The sequence below is a fragment of the Acinonyx jubatus genome, chromosome C2, assembly GCF_027475565.1.
Source record: "Acinonyx jubatus isolate Ajub_Pintada_27869175 chromosome C2, VMU_Ajub_asm_v1.0, whole genome shotgun sequence".
Lineage (NCBI taxonomy): Eukaryota > Metazoa > Chordata > Mammalia > Carnivora > Felidae > Acinonyx > Acinonyx jubatus.
Window position 1 is genome coordinate 131,342,242 of NC_069384.1, and position 22,018 is coordinate 131,364,259.

The 22,018-nt window shown below is 44.4% G+C and overlaps 1 long non-coding RNA gene across 1 annotated transcript; it reads left to right on the forward strand.

Annotated features, from left to right (window-relative positions):
- The first annotated feature begins 16,226 nt into the window (after nucleotides 1–16,226).
- On the forward strand, nucleotides 16,227–21,920 carry LOC106971595 (uncharacterized). Its single transcript, XR_001429702.3, has 4 exons — nucleotides 16,227–16,487; nucleotides 18,831–19,124; nucleotides 20,690–20,772; nucleotides 21,636–21,920. It is a non-coding gene; the product is annotated as an uncharacterized LOC106971595 (long non-coding RNA).
- The last annotated feature ends 98 nt before the right edge of the window (nucleotides 21,921–22,018 follow it).

Here is a 22,018-nt window from a genome sequence, read left to right on the forward strand (position 1 = left end):
CACAAAATTAACAAAGGATTCAAATCCAGAAACACCAGATCTCAATGCCCTCGCTTTCTTCTGGGTTGCTCTGTGGCAGTCCTGACAAGGGAACTTGCGCCATCTGGTGGCAGGATTAGAATAGGCACCAGGTCAGAGGACATCAAGCTATTGAAGCTGCAAGCTACCTGTCCCTAAAACGGTTTGTGAAACCTGGTGAAGCAAACAGGTTCATCTGTGTCCCACCCTCACCCCAACCTCATGGCCAAAAAAAAAAAAAAAAAAAAAAAAAAGTCAGCAAAATCCAATGCCACCTTAATACCAAAAAAGAACAAATAGTGCCAGGAGATTTCAGGAAAGTTAAAAACCCCTGGGCTGCTGAGCGTGCCCTGATGGGGTGAAGTGATTCAGAGAGAGGAAACTCCTATTTCCTTTTAAGCATCATCACACTTTTGAGTAGCTCAAAAGTCGTTCACCCACTGAAGATTCCAGCTACCATTTTATTTATTTTTCTTTTCTTTTCTTGGGATACTCTTATTCTTCATCATCTATTTCACACATTTCCCCACCCACCTCCCCTCTAGTAACCATGTTTGTTCTCTTTAGTTAAGAGTCTGTTTCTTGATTTGTCTCTCTTTTTCTTTGTTCATTTGTTTCTTAAATTCCACATATGAGTGGAATCATATGGTATTTGTCTTTCTCTGACCAATTTCACTTACCATTATACCCTTTAGATCTATCCATGTTGTTGCAAATGGTAAGATTTCATTCTCTTTAAAAAAAAAAGTTTATTTAATTATTTTGAGAGAGAGAACATGAGCAGGGGAGGGGCAGAGAGAGAGAGGGAGAGAGAGAGAATCCCAAGCAGGTTCCACGCTGTCAACACAGAGCCTAACGCAGTGCTCGAACCCATGAACCGTGAGATCATGACGTGGGTCGAAATCAAGAGTTGGACACTTAACCGACTGAGCCACCCGGGTGCTCCATAGATTTCATTCTTCTTTTACATCCAGCTACCATTTTAAACATCCATTTTTAAGTGTCCATTATGTGAAAGATGACATGAACACAAGCATCAGCCAAGGGTTGCTGTAAGTATCTAATCTTTAATTTGGAAACCTCTATTATGGGACTTAGCACATTTCATTGTAATTGCAGATTTGAGAAACAAATAAACAACTTTTCTTTGGCCACAAATGTGAATTCTATCCCCACCCCTGTCCACCCCCAAGCTCCCCCCCTCTCCCATCACAACCAACTTCAGCGCCTAGCATGTTGAATAATGAGAAAGCGCAGATCACACTATTCTGTGAGGAGACCTTGGGGCAGGATCGTGCAGACTCTACCACAGGCTGGCAACCATACTGTCAATGTGTAAGTTTCAAAAAGTTAAAAAAAAAATATGACCCTCATTCAAATTAGAGTAAGCATGTGCCAAAGGTTTATTCAACTCATTAATGAGGGAATCAGCAGAATGATAAACTTGGGTCAAAGAATAGCAGAGGCTGGCATAATCAGAGGAAGAAAGGATATTGAAACGAAATGCTAAATTAGATTATGTCTTACAGGACAATGAAACCTTTGGGAGTTCTATTTTCTGGTGGATAGAATTTATTTTGCATCTGTACGAGGAAAAAAAAACCATTTAGAAGTGACCACTCTTTCACAAATTAACATCCAATCTCATGGACTCTGAGCCCTAATCAATAATAAATAGTAAGCCAGAGGCACGTTTCTATAGACATTTAGATTATTCTTGAGTAGGTCTTGTTGGATAATGCCCCAGGGTGATACTGGAAGGACATACAGCCATCCTTTTGCCTTATTTACAGGTTTTAGATGATCTCTCAGCAGAACTGTTGGACTAGTCCTGAGATGTTTCCAGAACAATGTGGACTCCTCATGCTGCAGGGATTCTCAGAAAGCACCTAACACCTTCAATTTTGTAGATGAGGAATTTGAGGATAAGAAGATCTGTCGCCAGAGAACTGGTGCCATGCTAGGGGAGACCAGTCTAGAGCCCCTCTTCCTCACCCAGGGCTGTGGGTTCCCTGGGGCTCCCAGATATCCAGCCCTTGCAGACTTCCAGAAATGCCCCCTCAATGCCATCTGACAACCCCAACCTGCCCTCCCTCATTCTCTGCCCCTCCACACACACCTGGTGCCTCTGATAAGGGGCCATAAAGGCAAGCTGAGGGTCAAGCACAAGTGAGGACACCCCTCCCTCCACCAGGGGGGGGATCTGTGTGATATTCCTCAGGCACTCCTGGCTAGCCAAGAACAAAGGAAAGGACAGAAAACAAATGGGTAAACGATAGTCTCCATCAGTTTACAAATATCTCCTCAATAGACTCATCTCCAGAACTCTTTACTCTCTTAAGGATTAATGCTTTGCTAGAGGGCAAAACAACCTCAGCTTGACAACAGCTATGCCTCCAGTAAGCTGTAAATTCTCTTTAGCATATGGAAATCCCTTTAAGAAACTTCCTCTTGACTTTACCCCCCCCCCCCCCCACAAACTCCACAGAATATAAGCATTCACTCTGCACAACCCCAGTGCAGCTCTTTCTGCCCACGGGTTCTGTCCCCATGCTTTAATAAAATCACCTTTTTGCACCAAAGATGTCTTCAAGCATTCTTTTTGGCCGTCAGCTCCGAATCCCACCATCACTCCAAAACTGCATCACTCTGGTCCCATCACCGACTTCCCTATACCCCCAGGGGTGTCCAGGTAGCTCATAGCCTCTTTCACCTTCCAGCTGCCCTCTCCTCAGTCCTGCCGAAACTGTCAAAAGACAAAAGGGTAAAACCATGACCCTCATACAGATGTAAAAAATGAATATGTTAAAGATTTTATTTAACTAATGAGGGAACTATTTTATTTAACTAATGGGAGACTAGGAGACGTTATAGCCAGTTCAAAAGAGAATCCAAGGAAAAGGCATGTTTATAGATGAGGAGTATTTCAATGAGTATGTAAATGAGGGGAAAACCTGTTTTTTTATATGGTGGGAGGGCAGACAATTGAACCTTTAATGGGCAGCACAGAACCTGCATGCCTGCAGGCAAGAGCGATCTGGTGGCTGTAGGTTGCAAAATAGCTCAAAGACAATGAGAGGCTAGACTCAGGAGACCTGTAAGGGTGGCCTCTAGACAAAGCAGTTTTCTATTGAAATAAAATGTTTTCTCTACACCAGGAATATAGAAGCCCCTTACCATCTCCCTGGCCCCTCCAAATTTCCAAGGCTTCCCTTGACCCAAATCTGCTGCCCCCGTCCCCATCCTGAACAAGCACTGTTTTAATACTGAAGATGTACCTTGTGCCCGCAAGACCCAGCTGGGGGGGGGGGGGGGACACCTCCCACAGTACGGGGGGTGCTCCTGGGAACCATGTGGCCTGTGTGTGTAGCAGTGAGGCCTCCAGCTCATCTGTGAGCAGCGGGTGGTGGGGGTGGGGGGTTATTTGGGTAATTATAACTCTCCAACCCAGTCATTAACTATCTGCCCACCCACTGCTCCATTCCCCACCCTGCTGTAGTCCTATTGATGAGGAGAACAAAGGCAAAAGAAATGTAGATAAAATTAAACGTCCTTATTTTGCAGCCCATTGAGAAATACCTGAGACAGGACTAGTGTGAGGTTCGTCAAGGAACCCACTACTATCTTCAGGTTAATGTTTCCCTAGAGGCAAAAAACAACCTTAGTTTGACAATAGCCAGACCTCCAGGATCCTGTACGTCTTCTTTAACATATGCAAATCCTTTTGGAAACTTCCTTTATTTCTACCCAGCCCCTCACCCTAAAGAAAAGTATACAAGTCAATCGCTCCCCACAATCACATTGCCCACAGGTCCTGTCTCCCTGCTTCAATAAAAACACTTTTTTGCACCAAAAATGTCTCAAGTATTCTTTTTTGACTGTTTACTCCTGGCCAATGTCACATCACTATCTTCCCTGTTTTCATGACAATAGACCCCCTTAACCATGGGGGATACATTGCAACACCCCCAGTGGATGCCTGATCCTGCGAATAGTACTGAACCCTACATATATCGTTTTTCTCCATGCATACACAGCTATTGATGAGGTTTTGGAATGGAGGGTGTCCGGAGCTGACAGCCAAGAAAGAATTCTTGGGATGCTTTTGGTTAAAAAAAAAAAAAAATGGTGATTTTTATTACAGTGCCAAGGGACAGGACCCATGGGCAGAAAGAGCTGCACTGGGGTCATGATGAGTGAAAGGTTATATACTGTGGAGCTGGGGAAGGTAAAGGCAAAAGGGAGGTTTCCAAAAGGACTTTCATATTCTAAACAGGACTCAGAAGAGGGGCGCCTGGGTGGCTTAGTCAGTTAGGCAACGACTCTTGGTTTCAGCCCAGGTCATGAGCTCATCGTTTGTGAGTTCAAGACCTGCATCAGGCTCTCTACTGGCAGCTCAGAGCCTGGAGCGTGCTTCGGATTCTGTGTCTCCCTCTCTCTCTCTCTCTCTCTGCTCTCCCTTGCTTGTGCTCTGTCTCTCTCTCCCTCTCAAAAAAATATTTTTTTTTAATTTTACCTACCGTATCCTTCTTGCCTTTGTTCCCCAGGTCACTATAGAGGGGAGGGTGACGTTAGGGCTCCAGGAAACTGAGTCTATAGGTTTCTGGAGATTAGGCTATTGATAAGATTGCCTTTTTCTTGTAATTTACTAAAACATTTGTAAACTGATGGAGACTCACATCCTGCAGGACTGTGATCTTTATCACAGTTTTCCCCTTTCCTTTGTTCCTGGGTAGCCAGGAGTGCCTGAGGGATGTCATACATATCCCACTTAGAAGAGGGGGCGGTTTGTGGGATGTCAGCTTGCCTTAAGCTCCCTCATCACCTGTGATCAACTTTCATTTATAAATTAAGCGCAGTAAGAGATTAACAACAATAACTAGTAATAAAATAGGGCAATTACAACAATACACTGTAATAAAGGTTATGTGAATGTGGTCTCTCTCATTCAAAATATCTTACTGTATTGTACTCACTCTCCTTTTTGTGGTAACGTGAGATGACAAAATGCTTGTGTGACGAGACAGAGTGAGGGGAAAGTTCTCCAAAAGTGTGTACATGTGCAAAGCAGTTGTCAAATATCCCATACTGTCACAGAGTTAGGAATCCTTGAAAGAATTTTGACTGGAATGTATGTATATAATGGTTTTGACCAAATTCTTCTTTGAAATTTCCAGCTGCCTTCCTTTTGGACCCCAGCGTAAGCTCTAGTATAATAGGGAAAGATAGGATAAAATAGGCAGAGAGGTCCCTGCGTGGGGAAAAACACGTATTTTGGAACAATGCCAGAGCCTCTGACCCCCTCTGGTGTAAGGTCCCTCAGGTGTAAGGTCCCTCTTAAGAATGTAAGACAGCACCTGCTCCCCCTTGGCTTCCCCTCAGGAATTTGACAATCAAAATACCTGACTAAAATAACTAAACCATAAATCTTATGTTAACAGAGGGACAGTACGACCAGTCTGACTCCTCACACGATGGAGTTGGGCCAATGAGGAGTGGACAACGCAGCGCCTAGAGTTGGCCGGCCAGTAAGGGCAGAACCTGAGAAGGAATGAGGGGGAAGGGAGGAGGGCTGACCAAAAGCCAGTAAAACAAAGTTCCTTGCCGACAGTCACGGGTATTCACCTTCGAATGCCCCCTCTCTGTAAAGAGAGCTTTCCTACCATTCTTCCTTTCTGAGCTTATACTCTGATAAACTTCTGCCTGCTGCTGGTTCTGTGTCCACCTCTTCGTTCTTCGAAGCGGCGAGGCAACGAACTCGCCGGGTATTGAGGTAAAAAAAAAATCCTGCAACTTTTCTTTAGGGGCTCATCCCGGGATATCAATGTCCTCTAACTGTAAGTAAAGAGCAGCCGGCACCCAGCCTTTCCTTTCTATCCTAAATAAAACTCTCAAACCCAAATAATGGGCACCCGTTAGTCAGTTAAGAATAAATAGCAGAGCTGGGTCTCCTCCCATCTGATCCCCAACATAGTGGGCACTGTCGGTGTGATGGAGCCCCAACTGCCTTTCGAGAAGAACCCCCAGATGCGCTGGATTCAGGGGAGGCCGAACAGCAATTGTGAAGGGTCCTGACAAAGGCTACTCTTTGGTGGATGCCTGAAGACTGTCGCAGAACCTGATCGCTGACTGCCTGTTTGGGTGTCTGGTGAATTCTCCTCTTTCTGTCTCTAATTTGTGTTTTAACTTCAACTGCAGGATGCTAGATTTACTATATGTCTGAGAGATATATACAGGGGAGAACATACAGTACTCCTTGTACTTAATGGTGTTTGGAAAGAAAGATGGGAAAGAACTGTGATTTTTACCCAAAAGATCAGGACAGCATGACCTTTTGAGTTGTTTTGCTCGAGGCCTGGTTAAAATTGCCCCTCCTTTGATCCAAAGGCTGAGGAAACAATGGCGATGACCTTGCTAGTAGCCTCCAAATGTTCCACACTTGTGTTGTTTCTCTTTAGGAATAGATGCCTGTACCATGTAAAGGATGGATAATATAGGAAGGGCTTTTACATGGGAGCCATTTTGCTACACTTAGCCCAGTGTATGCTGATTTGGAACAAACTCGATACTCTAAAATGGACGTCCACATGGCTGGAAGATATTTATGTGGGCATTGCTGAACAAGGCAGGGGAATAGACCTGGACTTTGGCCCTTTTAGCACCCCCCTCAATGGCCAACGATCGATATATAAATTACTGTTGGGCCAAAATAAAATTAGTGCATCTTTCTACAACCAGGGCAGCCTCGCTTGGTCACAGTCCATCCCCCCAAAATCCCGCGGAGGGGAAATGGAGGGGTAGGAGAAATCGGGGAAGACAAGATCAGCTCTCAGAGGTAGGGTCAAGCCAGAGTAAGAGAACTACTCCCAACACCTCATGAGACCGGCAGGGCTTTTGGCTGCCAGTCGCATAGCCAGTCAAAACTCGGGGCCAGGAGATGAGGCTTCTCCTGGCCAACCATCGGGATCAAGAGGTAAGGTATCTCCTGGCCAGCTATAGGAAATTGAGATAAGGGACGCCTTTTCCTCCTTTTTCCTATAGATGGGCAATTTCCCAACCAAGGCCAATACTCCTTTGGGATACATTCTGAAAAATTGGGATGATTTTGATCCACAAACCCTGAAGAAAAAGCAACTCATTTTCTTTCGCACCGAGGCTTGGCCTCGATACAAATTGGAGGAGGAAACCTGGCCGCCAGAGGGAAGTATCAATTATAATACTATCCTACAATAGGACTTGTTTTGTAAATGTGAGGGGAAATGGGGAGAAGTCCCCCTGTTCAATGTTTTTGGGCTTTAAGAGACAATCAGGACATGTGTATGCAACGCAAGGTCGACCGTGGCTTATTGGCAGCCCTTTCCAAGCTCCAGCAATCAGGAGGGGAGACAATCAAGGGCCCTTTGGCTGTGCCCAAAGCAGGACCTAGAGAAAGAGGAAGCAAAGTCTCCCACCTCCATCTCCTCCTCGGGTCCTCCATCCATAGATCCAGACTTAAAAACGTGCACTTCTGCTCCCCGCTGCCCACCTTAGCCAGGCCTTCCCCATAATGAAACAGGCATGTTTTCCTTAAGAGAAGCTGGAGGGCCAGGAGGAGGGCCGCACGGAGGGAGCACTATGATAAGATCACAAGCACCTTTTTCATTCTAAGACTTAAGACAGATAAAAGGAGGGGCGCCTGGGTGGCTCAGTCGGTTGAGCATCTGACTTTGGCTCAGGTCATGATCTCATGATTTCTGAGTTTCAGCCCCACACTGGGCTCTGTGCTGGCAGTGCAGAGCCTGCTTGGGATTTTCTCTCTCTTTCTGCTCCTCCCTGCTTGCTCTCTCTCCAAATAAATAAATGAACTTAAAAAAAAAGAACTAAGGTTAAGCCCTCAAATTACGCTAAACTGGCCACTATTTTACAGACACAGGAAGAAACCCCAGTGAGGCTCTCATTCTCACATTCTTTTTTTGATAATGCCAGAGAGCCCCACTCCCTTGCTAGGAAGGGACATTATGACTGAATTAGGGACTACAGTGCTCCTGGCTCTAGGCCAAATAAACAACTGCCTCCCTCTGATGGAAACTGATAATGATTCACCAGTATGGGCGATACAGGGAGAACTGGGCAGAGCCTTAACCTCAATACCTGTGCAAATACATCTTAAGGATCCCACTTCTCTTCCATGACGGAAGCAGTATTCTCTAAAACCAGAGGTTAAAACAGAGCTAGTAAAAATTAAAGAAACTCTGAGGAACAGGGGCTTTTAAAGGAATGTAACAGCCCCTGTAATACTCCGATATTGGGAGTACAGAACCCTAATGGGGGATGGAGGCTAGTGCGGGATCTACACATCATTAATGAAGTGGTTGTCCCCATGCACCCTGTGGTTCCAAACCCCTATACCTTGATGGCCTAGATTCCACCAGATACGAAATGGTTTAGTCTTAGATTTAAAAGACGCTTTCTTCTGTTTTCCAGTACATCCAGATTCTCAATTCTTGTTTGCCTTTGAGGATCCCGTCCTTCTGGCTTCGGGCTTCACAATTAACTTGGACAGTGTTGCCCCAGGGCTTTCGAGATAGTCCACATCTATCTTAACACACGTGATCTTTTGGAATTTTCAGCCGATAATTGCGCTTTACTGCAATATGTGGATGACCTCTTGCTGTGTGCCCCTTCTGAACCAACTATACAGGCTGGTACCAAGGCCCTCTTCAATTTTCTAGCAGAAAGAAGATATAAGGTCTTCCAACAGGCCCAATTGTCTGAGACTTCTGTTAAATATTAGGATTAATCCTTTTGGAAGGCACAAGAAGACTAGGAAAAGACAGAATTCAGCCCATTGTCTCGTACCCCCTTCCAGAAGAAACTTCTTAGACAACTGAGAGTTTTTAGGCAATACCGGCCATTGTCACTTACGGATATCAGGATATGGAGAGGTAGCTCGCTCCCTCTGATCATGGACACACAGGCCACAAATACTTACTGGTATGGGACACTGAGTCAGAACAAGCTTTTAGAAACCTTAAGCTCACGTTGTTGGGCGCCCCAGCCTCGAGCTTTCCCATTGGAAGTTCTTTTAACTTATATGTTACAGAGAGAAAGGGGGTAGCGTTGGGCATTCTGACTCAGAAATGAGGCCCAATACAGCAACCAGTGGGTATTTTAGCAAAGAACTTGATCTGGTAGCTTGTGATGGACTGCATGTCTTAGGGCCGACACACATGTTGCCCTTTTAATTCCTGAAGCTACAAAACTAACCCTTGGGCAAGACCTTACAGTCTAGGCCCCACATAATATCCAGGGGCACGGTGGACGGCAGCCATTAGTTCACATCCACCTTCTGCAGCCTTAGGCACTCCTGCCAAAGGGGCCTGCTGTGTATGTAAAGACCTGCTCCTCTCTGAACCCAGCAGCCTTCCTGCCAGAGGAAGGTAAGGAGCTAACACAACAAATGTTAGCCCAAACTTGTGCTGCCTGAGAGGAATTAAGGGAAACTCCTATGGAAAACCCAGAATGGACCCTCTACACAGATGGGAGTTCTTTTGTTGAGCAGGGCTCCCAAAAAGCTGGGTATGCAGTGGTGACTCTTCATAAAACTCTGGAAAGTGGCACCCTACCATCAGGAACTAGTGCTCAGCTGGCCGCATCAGTTGCCCTTACTAGAGCCCTAGAACTAAGCAAAGACAGTTAACATTTATACTGACTCTAAGTACGCTTTCCTAGTCTTACATGCTCATGATACAAAAGACATTTTTTTTTAACAGCTTCAGGGTCTCCTATCAAGTATTACCAGGAAATTACCCGACTTTTACAGGCTGTTCACCAGCCCTTAGAGCTAGAACACTGCAAAGGACACCAAAGAGGAATGGATGAGATAGCAGAGGGAGACAAGCTGGCTGTAGCCACAACAAAATCGGCAGCCAGATCTTAAGTTACTCCTACCATTGCCTCCCTTATCTGGGATGGCTGTATAACTCAAGAAAAGCCTCACTACTCGACAGAAGAAAAAACAATGGGCATCAGAACGGGGTTCCACACCCCAGCCTACAGGGTAGTTGTAGATGGATGACGGCAGACTTCATTTACCGGCCGCTAGCCAGTGGAAGGCTTAAAAACTCTACATTACACCTTCCATCTACATTTGCAGGGTTTTACCCTACATAAATGTAGGGTAAAACCCTGCAAATGGCTCAAAAACTTTCTACAGGAAGGAATTTAGATAAGACTATTGAGTATATTCTAAAAACCTGCGATATCTGCCAAAGAAATAACCCACTCTCTCACCCGCAGGCTCCAATAGGGTTACAAAGAACTGGAAATTATCCCAGGGAGGATTGGCAAACAGATTTCACACATATGTCAAAAACACAAGGATATAAATATCTTTTGGTATGGGTAGACACCTTCACACTTTGGGTTAAAGCCTTTCCTCACAGGACTAAAAAAGCCTCAGAGGTGGTTAAGCACTATTAAACGAGATTGTTCCTCTGTTTCGGACTCCCTAGATCCCTTCAAAGCTCTAATGGTCCCTCCTTTAAGTCTTCAGTAACTGAAGGGGTATCTAGGGCTCTGGGCATTGATTATCATCTGCACTGTGCCTGGAGGCCACAAACCTCAGGGAAAGTGGAAAAGACCAAAGAAAGCATTAAGAGACATCTTAGAAAGATGGCCTAAAAAACAAGTCAGAACTGGATACCCCTACCTCCGATTGCTTTGTTTCAGATTAGAACCATCCCCATGAAAAAGGGCCTAAGCCCTTCTGAAGTTCTTTATGGAAGACCCTTTCTTGTTAATGACTTGATGGCAGGTAAAGAGGTATTTGATTTGGTAAACTATGTAATTCCTTTGGCTAAATTCCACCAGACTCTTCAGGAATTATCTGTCTCTTAACTCTGGGATGACCAGTGTCCCCTGTATAACCCAGGAGATCAGGTACTCATGAAAACCCTTCCTTCTTTGTCCCCATCTTTAGGACCAGTGTGGAAGGGTCCACACATGGTCATCTTGGCAAATCCTACTGCTGTCAAAGTACTGGAATTTGACTCCTTGATTCATCGCTCCTGAGTTAAGCCGTGGTTTCCATCAGAACAGGACAACACGGAGCCTGAGTTAAGTTGTGAAACAGGAGAAGGCCTTAAATTGATATTCAAGAAAAGGACAGCACAGAATGAAGATAAGTAACACAATATATTGGAATATAATAATAATATGCCTATGGGGTTCAGAAACACTTCCTGTATGTATTCCACCAACCCCACCACTATTAGGGGTGAATGATAGGATCCCCTTGGTTGAGGCAGCTAACCTAACTTTTATAGAGGGAGACCGTGTTTTAAAATATGACCTGGAATATGGCAATTTTACAATTTGGCATTGGGATAATAGCCATATCCTTAACTTACCTAAGGGCAAACCTTTTACAGGTTACTTATTTGTAAAATTAGAACAAAGTCATAAATATTGGGCTGAAATTTTGCCCAGCAATGAAACTGGAAGGGAATTATATAACTCAACTAAAAAGATACATTGTATTGCCATAGATATAGATGATCGAAAAATTAAAAAGGTCCCAGGTTATGAAGACCAAGATATTGTGGCTGGATGTGTGATGTGCCATAGCATTGCTTGTCCAGATAGTCTCCTGCCCTGCCAATGCGGCTGGAAGGCTAATCACGCATTATTCTTAAAGGTCCAATGGTGGACCCAAGTGCCTACGGGAAACATCACGGTTAGACCCGGAAGGCTTTGGGAACCTTTGTGGCAAAGCCAAACCACCGCCTACCTGGGAGTCTCCTCGATTTTGTTGACTCTAACTTGGGACACCCAGAGGTTTTGGGTTGATACTTACTATCCTAATTGCTCCCACTCCGTAGATTTACAATGGAAACAACACCTATGGTGGATACAACATTACTGGCCCCAAAATAACAAGATAATGAAAAGAGATCTTATAGGAGGGATAGGAACAGGATTAGGCATATTGGGGCAGGCAGAATTTGCTGCTGCTGAGGAACGACACAATTTGGAAAAGGATTCCTTATCCAAAATAGGCCATATCAAAGGCACTTTGTTTCAAGAAGAAGGCAAAGGATGGGAAACTCTTTCAAAAGAAAATGAGGTCTTAGTAAGGTGGATAAGTAAAACCAGAGAAACCATACAAAGGCATTTCCAAACTCAACCCTGGGAAAGGGCATGTATTCTCACCCAGGAAGGATTGCTCACCATGTTAATGCAGATGGAATCTGAGGTGGCCATGGGACAATGGCCTACTCTAATGAATGCTGAATTGGAAACTCAAAAATTATGGCCTATATATGGAAGCCCCAAGTTATGGAAGATTATTACTGGGGGCTGTAACTCGAGGCGTTGCATCTTAAGGGCACATGTGCCTCGGATGGACCATGCTAATTCATATCCAATAGTTCAGCTTGCAGGCATAGGGATTATATTAAATCAGACAAGGATTTTGCCAATGGGGAGTCGATGGGCCATAATGTCAAATGAATCAGCTTGGGCTCCCATATCTCTTTCTAACTGCGAAGAGAGAAATAAAATCTGGCTGTGCCCTCAACAAAGCTGGAACCCTGATTTCGCTCAGGTCTGGCCACTCGTCTCTACCCCAATAACCAATAGCATTTGGTACATGGGTAGAGGGAAATTTTGCTGGGAAAGTAAACAAGGAGAAATAGCTGACACAGAGAGTTTTACCTGTGAGCATATGTACCATGTACTAAATCATACCGGAGTATGGTGCAACACTGGAACCGTTGGTCGAATACATTTACAAAAGATTAATAAGACTTACAGTAATCTGGATATGGAAGATCAATCTTTCCTTGAGGTAGAATTAAATATGCCTCATGGAATTGTTCCTATGGAAACTGGATGGCCAAAGGAAGAATTGAGGATTGAGGACCATGAGCTAGCTCAGGTACTTAATTATCCTAATCAACAATATCACCAGATCCAAATAAGTATGGAAGAGGGAGGAAAAGCTATAGTTAAATTGGTAAAAAATTATGACCAGACATGCCAGGGATTTTTAGGATGGCTACAATGCAGCTTTCCTTCCTATGTTGTGGCTTCCTCCCTAGGGGGCGCTGCATTTGGAATATTGCTTGTTGGTCTGATATTCTTTTTGTGTGTCATTCGTAGACGCTGTTGTATACGCCAGAAAAATAAGACATCCAAGGCAATTTTGCAAACCAAGATGTAACAAACACCCTCCCATTAGATCGGATCTCTGGATCGACTTCTGAACCTGCCCTGACTGCGGTTCCCCTGTCATCGTCCCCCTTCAGCAGGAAGCAGTTTAGATCGGTCATCGTCCTGGTTCATAATAGCAGTTAGGAGTCATGTGTTCAGAGTGGGGATTATAATAGGGAGAGATAGGATAAAATAGGCAGAGAGGGAAAGGTTAGGACCTGAGGTCCCTGTGTGGAGAAAAACACATATTTTGAAACAATGCTGGGAGCATCTGACTACGCCAAACCCCCTCAGGCGTAAGGACCCTCTTAAGAATGTAAGACATCACCTACTCCCCCTCAGGTTTCCCTCAGGAATTTGACAATCAAAATACCTGACTGAAAAAACTAAACCATAAAACTTATCTTAACCGAGGGACAGTATTGACCAGTCTGACTCCTCACACAATGGAGTCGAGCCAGTCAGGAATGGATAACCCAGCGCCTGCGCCTAGAGTTGTGCAGCCAGTAAGGGTAGAACCTGACGAGGAACGGGGAGCAGGGAAGGGGTGACCAGATTCTTATAAAACAAGGACCCCTGCCTATGGTTGCGGGTATTCACCTTCAAATGCCCCCTCTCTGTAAAGAGAGCTTTCCTGCTATTCTTCCTTTCTGACCTTATACTCTAATAAACTTCTGCCTGCTGCTCGTTCCGTGTCCACCTCTTCATTCGTCGAAGCGGCGAGATAACGAAGACTGGGTATTGATGTACAGAAAATCCTGCAACGCCAGGTTTGGTAGGACGAGGTGGTTCCCTCCCTCGTTTGTCCCTCAGTCCCTTAGTTCTTACAGCCATTGGGCTGCCCTCGGCCTGCCCCTGTGTAGCACTGTACTAGTGTGTGATCACTCACCACCATTCAGCCAAGGGCACATAGGCTCCCAAATCTTCCACCTGCTTCCACCACTAAGTTACAGTATGACCTGGGACTCCTCAGCGTCCAGGAAACTATGAGGACTTTTGTTGTTGAAAGCTCAGTGATTTGAAATCTCATGTAAGGCAAAGAAGCCCTGTAGCACTTAAAACAGAAATTTCACTTCAAGGACTTTTCTGGAGTTATCAGGGAGTCTGCCATGCTGGAGGTGGAAAGCCGCCCTACTACCAGGCAGTCTCAGGACTGGCCTATACTACTCCTCTCCCTTCCTGGCCTACACCACTTCTGGGCCTCAGGACACCAGAGCTGCTGCTCTCCTCTGGCCTGGGTCTCAAATGCAGCATCCCTGGACTGCGAGTCAGCCTGAAGCCCAGCCCTGCCCTCCTCTGAGCCCATCTCCTTCAGAAGGAGGCCTTCCCTTTGGCACCTCCTTTCCACATCAGAAACCCAAGTGTTCGCTGGTTCTGTTGGGGCCATAAAACAATCCTGCCAACAAAAAGACCTCTTCATGTGTGTACAGAAGAGAGCAAACACAATTTATTGTTACATAAGAACCAACAGACTCACATGTGAGGTAACTCAGAAGTGACTGGAGTCGACACGATTGCATATGAATTTCTGTAGTAAAGTGGAAGAAGGAATAAGGACAACTTCTCATCTCTCATCTCCTTGAGAGGCTAAGGAGTAGGCCTTGTAAGGATCTCCTGAGTACCTCCAGATGTTGTAGGAATTTTTACCTCAAAACCCGGAGTTCGTTGCTCGCCGCTTCAAAGAATGAAGAGGTGGACACGGAACGAACAGCAGACAGAAGTTTATGAGAGTATAAGCTCGGAAAGGAAGAACAGCAGGAAAGCTCTCTTTACAGAGAGGGGGCATTCGAAGGTGAATGCCTTCTATAGGCAAGGGGTCCTTGTTTTATCAGGTTCTGGTTGTCCCCTTCCCTGCCCCCTCGTTCCTTCTCAGGTTCTACCCTTATTGGCTTGATAACTCTAGATGCTGGGTTGTCCACTCCTGATTGGCTGGATTCCAAGTATGAGGGGGTGGTCTATGGCCATAATGTTCCTTGTGGGTCATATGTTTTATGGTCTACCATGTTTTTTCAGTTAGGTCTTTTGTCAAATTCCTAAGGGGAAGTAGGTGGTATTTGTTACATTCTTAAGAGGAACCTTCTATCCGAGGGGGTTTGCTATAGTCAGATGCTCCAAGCATTGTTCCAAAACATGTGTTTTTCCCCACCCAGGAACCTCAGGTCCTAACCTTTCCCTCTCTGCCTATTTTATCCTATCTTTCCCTATCATACAGAGACTCCTGAGTTCATTTTTCATGGTGTGTTTATAGTTCCAGGGGTCAGAAGGACCTCAACCTTGCATTATCTTATTTTTTTAAAGTTTACTTTGAGAGTGAGAGCACACGCATGCGTGCGCACGTGCACACACACACATGCACAAGCAGGGGAGGGGCAGAGAGAAGAAGAGACAAAATCCCAAGCAGGCTCCTTGCCATCACTGCAGAACCGGATGAGGGGCTTGAACTCACAAACTGTGAGATCATGACCTGAGCCAAGATCAAAAGTCAGACACTTAACCAACTGAACCACCCACGTGCCCCTCAACCTTGCATTATAAAATCAAAAGTTTGTGCCTCTTCTTAGGCCCATTTGGTTTGCATGAAGTCTCCCTAAGGATGGAGAAATGGGAGATAGGTGCTTTCTCCCTCAAAGACAGTATCCTTATTTTACCTTTACAGTCCCCTTGGAAAAGCCACCAATATTATTCCAAAACTCACCCCTTTTTTGATAGAACTCTAATGACAATCTCCCCTCCTTTTTCTCTTGGTGCATCATTTGGTGCGAATCTGTACAGTTCATTGGGCTTATCAATAATTTCATGTTTATTATCCCATCTGATCTTCAAAACTCATCATTTTACTGACATAGAAACAAAGTGACTATCGTAAACTTGACTTAAGGGAGCTGAGACGTGAACTCAGGTTTTTGATATCAAAGAGCTCATCTTTTTCAGCCTCCCAGAATAAATTGCTGGGCCATTCTAATGCAAGCAAAGAAAGAAAGGTCATATAAGAAGAGGAAGTAGGGAGAGGCATTTTATATTTCTTCAGTTGAGCACTGTGCTGCAATCTAGAACAGAGCCACTCAATAGAACTCTCTGTGATGATGGAAATGTTCTTTACTTGAACCATCCAATATGGTAGCCACAAGCCACAGCCACATGTGTACATGGGTACTTGAAATTAAGAACTGACTTCTTAATTTTATTTCATCTTAATTGAAATGTAAATTAAAAAAACCACACATAGTGGCTACCATGTTGGACAGCGCAGCTCCAGAATGCAAAAGCCCTGCTAGGTGGGTAAGATGTCCCCTTGCTTGGTAACCAGTGGGCTGTGTTTGCCTCAGGCCTTGGAGTGAAGCTTCCACAGATGTTATTCACATTAAGTAGGCTGCCCCTTGGGAAGAAGAACATGTGAGCCCAGAGAGGTTTCAGCTGCTGACATGGCTTGGGCTGTCAACATTCCTGTCCAGTGGGGCTCTGGCTCCCCCAACAGGGCCTGGCCCCTGTCAGCTCCCCCCTCCTTCTCTTCCTCTGTCCCCTCTCCCAGCCCAGAGCATGGCACTCATCCCCAGGTTGCTCCTTCAGGCAAATCAGGACAACTTCATCAGAGAATAGAAATCAGGACAGGACAACTTCATCAGAGAACAGAAATAATCGTTCACCTGCTTAAAAGTCATATCAGAACACAGCTGACAGAGACCTTCAGAATTCTTTCTTCACACCCACCCTGTTTCACAGTTAAGACAAGGCCTGGAGAGGTGACCAGTAACGTCCTTGGCCTCTTTGCCTAGGGCCCTGACCCACTGAGCTCACAGATGGGGCAGAACGCGTGTGTAAGCAAGAAAACAGGAGCCATCTGGCCATGGTCAGGCATTCCTCTTGCCTGGTTACGTACATGCAGTGATTCCATTAAAAATGATGGTGTGGCACAAGAACAGACATTCAGATCAATGGAATAGAATAGAGAACCCAGAAATGAACCCACAAACGTATGGCCAACTAATCTTTGACAAAGCAGGAAAGAATATCCAATGGAATAAAGACAGTCTCTTCAGCAAGTGGTGCTGGGAAAACTGGACAGCGACATGCAGAAGAATGAACCTGGACCCCTTTCTTACACCATACACAAAAATAAACTCAAAATGGATGGAAGACTCAATGTAAGACAGGAAGCCATCACAATCCTCGAGGAGAAAGCAGGCAAAAACGTCTTTGATCTTGGCCGCAGCAACTTCTTACTCAACACGTCTCCAGAGGCAAGGGAAACAAAAGCAAAAATGAACTACTGGGACCTCATCAAAATAAAAAGCTTCTGCACAGCGAAGGAAACAATTAGCAAAACTAAAAGGCAACTGACAGAATGGGAGAAGATATTTGCAAATGACATATCAGATAAAGGGTTAGTATCCAAAATCTACAAAGAACTTATCAAACTCAACACCCAAAAACCAAATAATCCAGTGAAGAAATGGGCAAAAGACATGAATAGACACTTCTTCAAAGAAGACATCCAGATGGCCAACCGACACATGAAAAAATGCTCCACATCACTCATTATCAGGGAAATACAAATCAAAATCACAATGAGATGCCACCTCACACCTGTCAGAATGGCTAACATTAACAACTCATGCAACAACAGATGTTGGCAAACATGCGGAGAAAGAGATCTCTTTTGCATTGTTGGAGGGAATACAAGCTGGTGCAGCCACTCTGGAAAACAGTATGGAGGTTCCTCAAAAAACTAAAAATAGAACTACCCTACAACCCAGCAATTGCACTACTAGGCATTTACCCACGGGATACAGGTGTGCTGTTTCGAAGGGACACATGCACTCCCATGTTTATAGCAGCACTATCGACAATAGCCAAAGTATGGAAAGAGCCCAAATGTCCATTGATGGATGAATGAATAAAGAAGATGTGGTATATATACACAATGGAGTACTGGCAATCAAAAAGAATGAAATCTTGCCATTTGCAACTACATGGATGTAACTGGAGGCTTTATGCTAAGTGAAATTAGTCAGAGAAAGACAAAAATCATATGACTTCACTCATATGAGGACTTTAAGAGACAAAACAGATGAACATAAGGGAAGGGAAACAAAAATAATATAAAAACAGGGAGGGGACAAAATAGAAGAGACTCATAAATATGGAGAACAAACCTGAGGGTTATGGGAGGGGTGGTGGGAGGGGGGATGGGCTAAATGGGTAAGGCGCATTAAGGAATCTACTCTTGAAATCATTGCTTCACTATATGCTAACTAATTTGGATGTAAATTTTAAAAAATAAAAAATAAAGTTAAAAAAAAAGTGATGGTGAATAAGGGTTAAGTTTGGCAAAGAACCAAGTTTCTAATCCCTAACTATCAATGCATGCCTTTGGGTCACTTAGAGGAGCAAAACGTTTCCATCCTGTTCTTAAAGAGTCTCCATAATATAATTCTATTTCTTTAATCGCCCTTTGAAGAGATGAGGCCCAATTCTCATAAACAAAAATACCTTGGAGCATATTTACTGATTGAATAAGAGTACTTACCCATTTGGGGGCTAACTACTAACAATCCTAACACTTTTATAAGCAGAAAGTCCTGCTTCAATTCTAACTTCACTGATTTTTTCCCCCTCAGCATGGTGTGTTGAGTGCTTAGCCATGCCAGATGGACAAGTCATGAGTAGGCCACATTTGGCTGGAAACATAAGCTGTATCTGGTGGACTGTGTCAAAGGTCTAAATTTCAAGGTTTCAGATATGGTACCACAGTCACCTGAGACTTGAAGCAAGAGCTGCTCACCTGATTTGAAACAGTTTGGATAACAAACCATTGGGTACTGCTGAAATGTATCAGGGAATTAGTTTTCATAAAAACATTCAAAATGAACATCCCAAAGTGCCAGCAAGCAGGAAACAGACATGTCAGTAAGGTGGGTAGTGAAGGTTCCCATGAGTATTACATCTCACTTTTAATGATATCATATGAGCCTATGTTCCATTTCTCTCTATAATTAGGGCTAATAATTCAATATCTTCAAGTGGATATTTATGGCAGACTTTGGAAATAATCTGTTATTACTAGAGTTACATTGCTCTGAATTTGAATATGGAAAACACAGCCAAAGACTCGCTCATCTCAAAACACAAAAAATTAGCAAAAAATTAGTCCCATGGGCTTGCTGTCTGATGTCTGGCCAGCAACATGAGAGTGGCTGACTTATTTTAATGTTTCAAACTGCTTCCATTTTATCACTTGGAAAAATTTTCAATTATTCCAACACAGCCAGAGAAGAGAGAACATGAGATTTGGAGTCAAAAGTATTGGATTGAAATGCCAAGCCTGACACTTAGATTACTTTCCAAAAATAGCCACCCCTTCCCTACCCACCACCTCCATGGGAGAATTGTATTTCCCTGCACCTTGACTTTGGGCTTGGCCACGTGACTTGTTTTGGCCAATGGAAAACTGGCAGACATGGCTCTTGCACTGCTGTCCTGGCAAGTCCCCGGGTCTGAGGAAGAAGGGTGGCATGGGACCAGAACCAGCTGCAGCCTGCTGTTTACAGTCACCAGCCAACTCCTGCTGATCCCTAGACACAAGAGAGAACAAACGACTACTGCTTTAAGTTTTGGGTGGTTTGTAGTACAATACTCGACACATTAACAAAAACTTGGTTCCAGTTAACATTGGGATAATGGTATCAACATCACATGTAATCCAAATGACATCGTGCTATTATCATTCTACCTGCTTAAGAACAAATGAAGTACCCCACTCTCACCTTGGCTTCCCAACATTGTATGTGGTGCTAATTTGGTTAAACTGGGACTACACAACTACATTTCCAGAATGCCCTCCCCTGTGTGGTCCTAAGTTAGCACTGGCCACCAGAGAAAGATTGGAAGTAATATTCCAATTTCTGTCACTTGGGACTGCAGACTGGGACCCAGTGCCCTCTGGGGTGACCCTGGATGGCCTGTGCTGCCTTCACAGATAGTGCCCATTAACAGTTTGTTTCCCCCCCTTCTCCACTCTCAATCTTGGCATTCATCTTTGTCCAAAGGTTCAACATTTGACCCTATCCAAGAACTCAGTTCCCCTCTAAGAATGAAATCTGCCCCCAAATCTTTGCTTAGTGACTGCACCCTGCTACCATGATCAGGTCTCAGATGGGAACTACTTGCCTGGGTCTCAAGTGTTGACCCACTGAATAGCACCTGTGGCTCTGTGCCACTTATTGGGATGCCTCATCCCTTACTAGACATTTACCTCTATTTGGGAGCCACCTCTTACTGAACCCCTTCCCCTGTCAAATGCCCCTCATTTGACTTCCTTAGATACACCTCCCCCATGTAAGCATTTTGTGAGCAAGGGGATAGTATTTTTAACTGTGATTCCCTATTCATTTGTCCTTTGTTTCAAGCCCTTAACAAGGAATAATTTGTAAAATGGTTTCCCAGTCAAATATGTAATCATGAGCAATTTGCTTTGTAGGAAGCAGGGAGTGGCAGGCATCCTCCAATGGAGTTAGAGAAATCCTAATTGCTCACACCTGCAGAAGCTGTCACTTTTGTAAGGTATGTAATTAGCAGCCAGAGTGTGTGCTAGAAACGATGGGATTGTCTGTTTGAACAAGGGACGCAGGCCAGAGACTGCCCAGTTTGGCGCTCTCCAACTCTGTTCATTAGCCCAGCCTGGGCTCTTGGGTCACTTGCTGAGGCTGATTTCATGCCTGAATACAAGGTGTGGGGTCAACTGAGTCCACACGCCTTTCTCCACAAAGCAGGTGTGACCACTTAGAAAAATTGGACCCTCTGTACTTTGCGATTATGAATTTCCTGTTTTTCTAGTCCAGTGGTTCTCAGCTTTGGTTGCACATTAGAATCACCAGGGAGATGCTTTAAGAATCCTGGTGTCCAAGCTGCACCCAGGCCAATTAAATCAGCTTCTCTAAGGCATCCGTGTATAGCTCCTCAGATAATTCCAATGTGCTGCCAAGTTTGAACACTGGTTCTGGATCAGTGGTTCTCAAATGTTAGCTGCATCAGAATCACTCGGAGAGCTTGTTAACACTCGCCCCCAGATTCAGTAAGTGCGGGGGAAGGGTGTCCAATAATTTGCACTTTTCATATTTATTCTAAGAATGCTATCAATGCTCAAAACAATGTTGAATTCCTTTTGGAATCAGAATGGTTAACCTTTATTTTGCACATATGATAGGTATTGTACTAAATGTTTTAGTCATTAGTTCGTTTAATTATTTTCACAAGGACTGTTTCACCCTTACCCTTCAAGTCTCAGAAGAAGTGCCCCACCTGCGATGCCTTGTGTCTGCCCTTTATCAATACAACTACTGAAGCTGTCACATCACATAGTTTGTTTCCTCCTGGGCCGTAACCACAGTCTGTAATCTTACTTCCCCTCTTCCACTCGCCTGCAGGCTCCATGATGGCAGAGACCCTACCGAGTGCCTAACATGTGGCAGGCGCTCCACACACACTTTCGGAATGAATGAATCCACAGATCAACCACAGGAAAGAGGTAGTGTTATGGTCTGCATTTCACACACCAGGACATAGAGATACAGAAACATTCAGTAGCTTGTCCAAGATTATAGTGGACGAACTGAGGTTCAAACTGTCTTGACCAGAGCTGGGCTCTCAAACAACTGCAAGAGTTGATCATCAGCCTTAAAATAAAATATCAACCTTCAACTCTTTGCCTGACTGCCAGTTGATTCACAGCTATTTTTTCCCCCAGGAAAAATAAAAATCCACAACCAAAACCCATGTGGCCAAACTAAAAAAACAGTGACAATTTCTT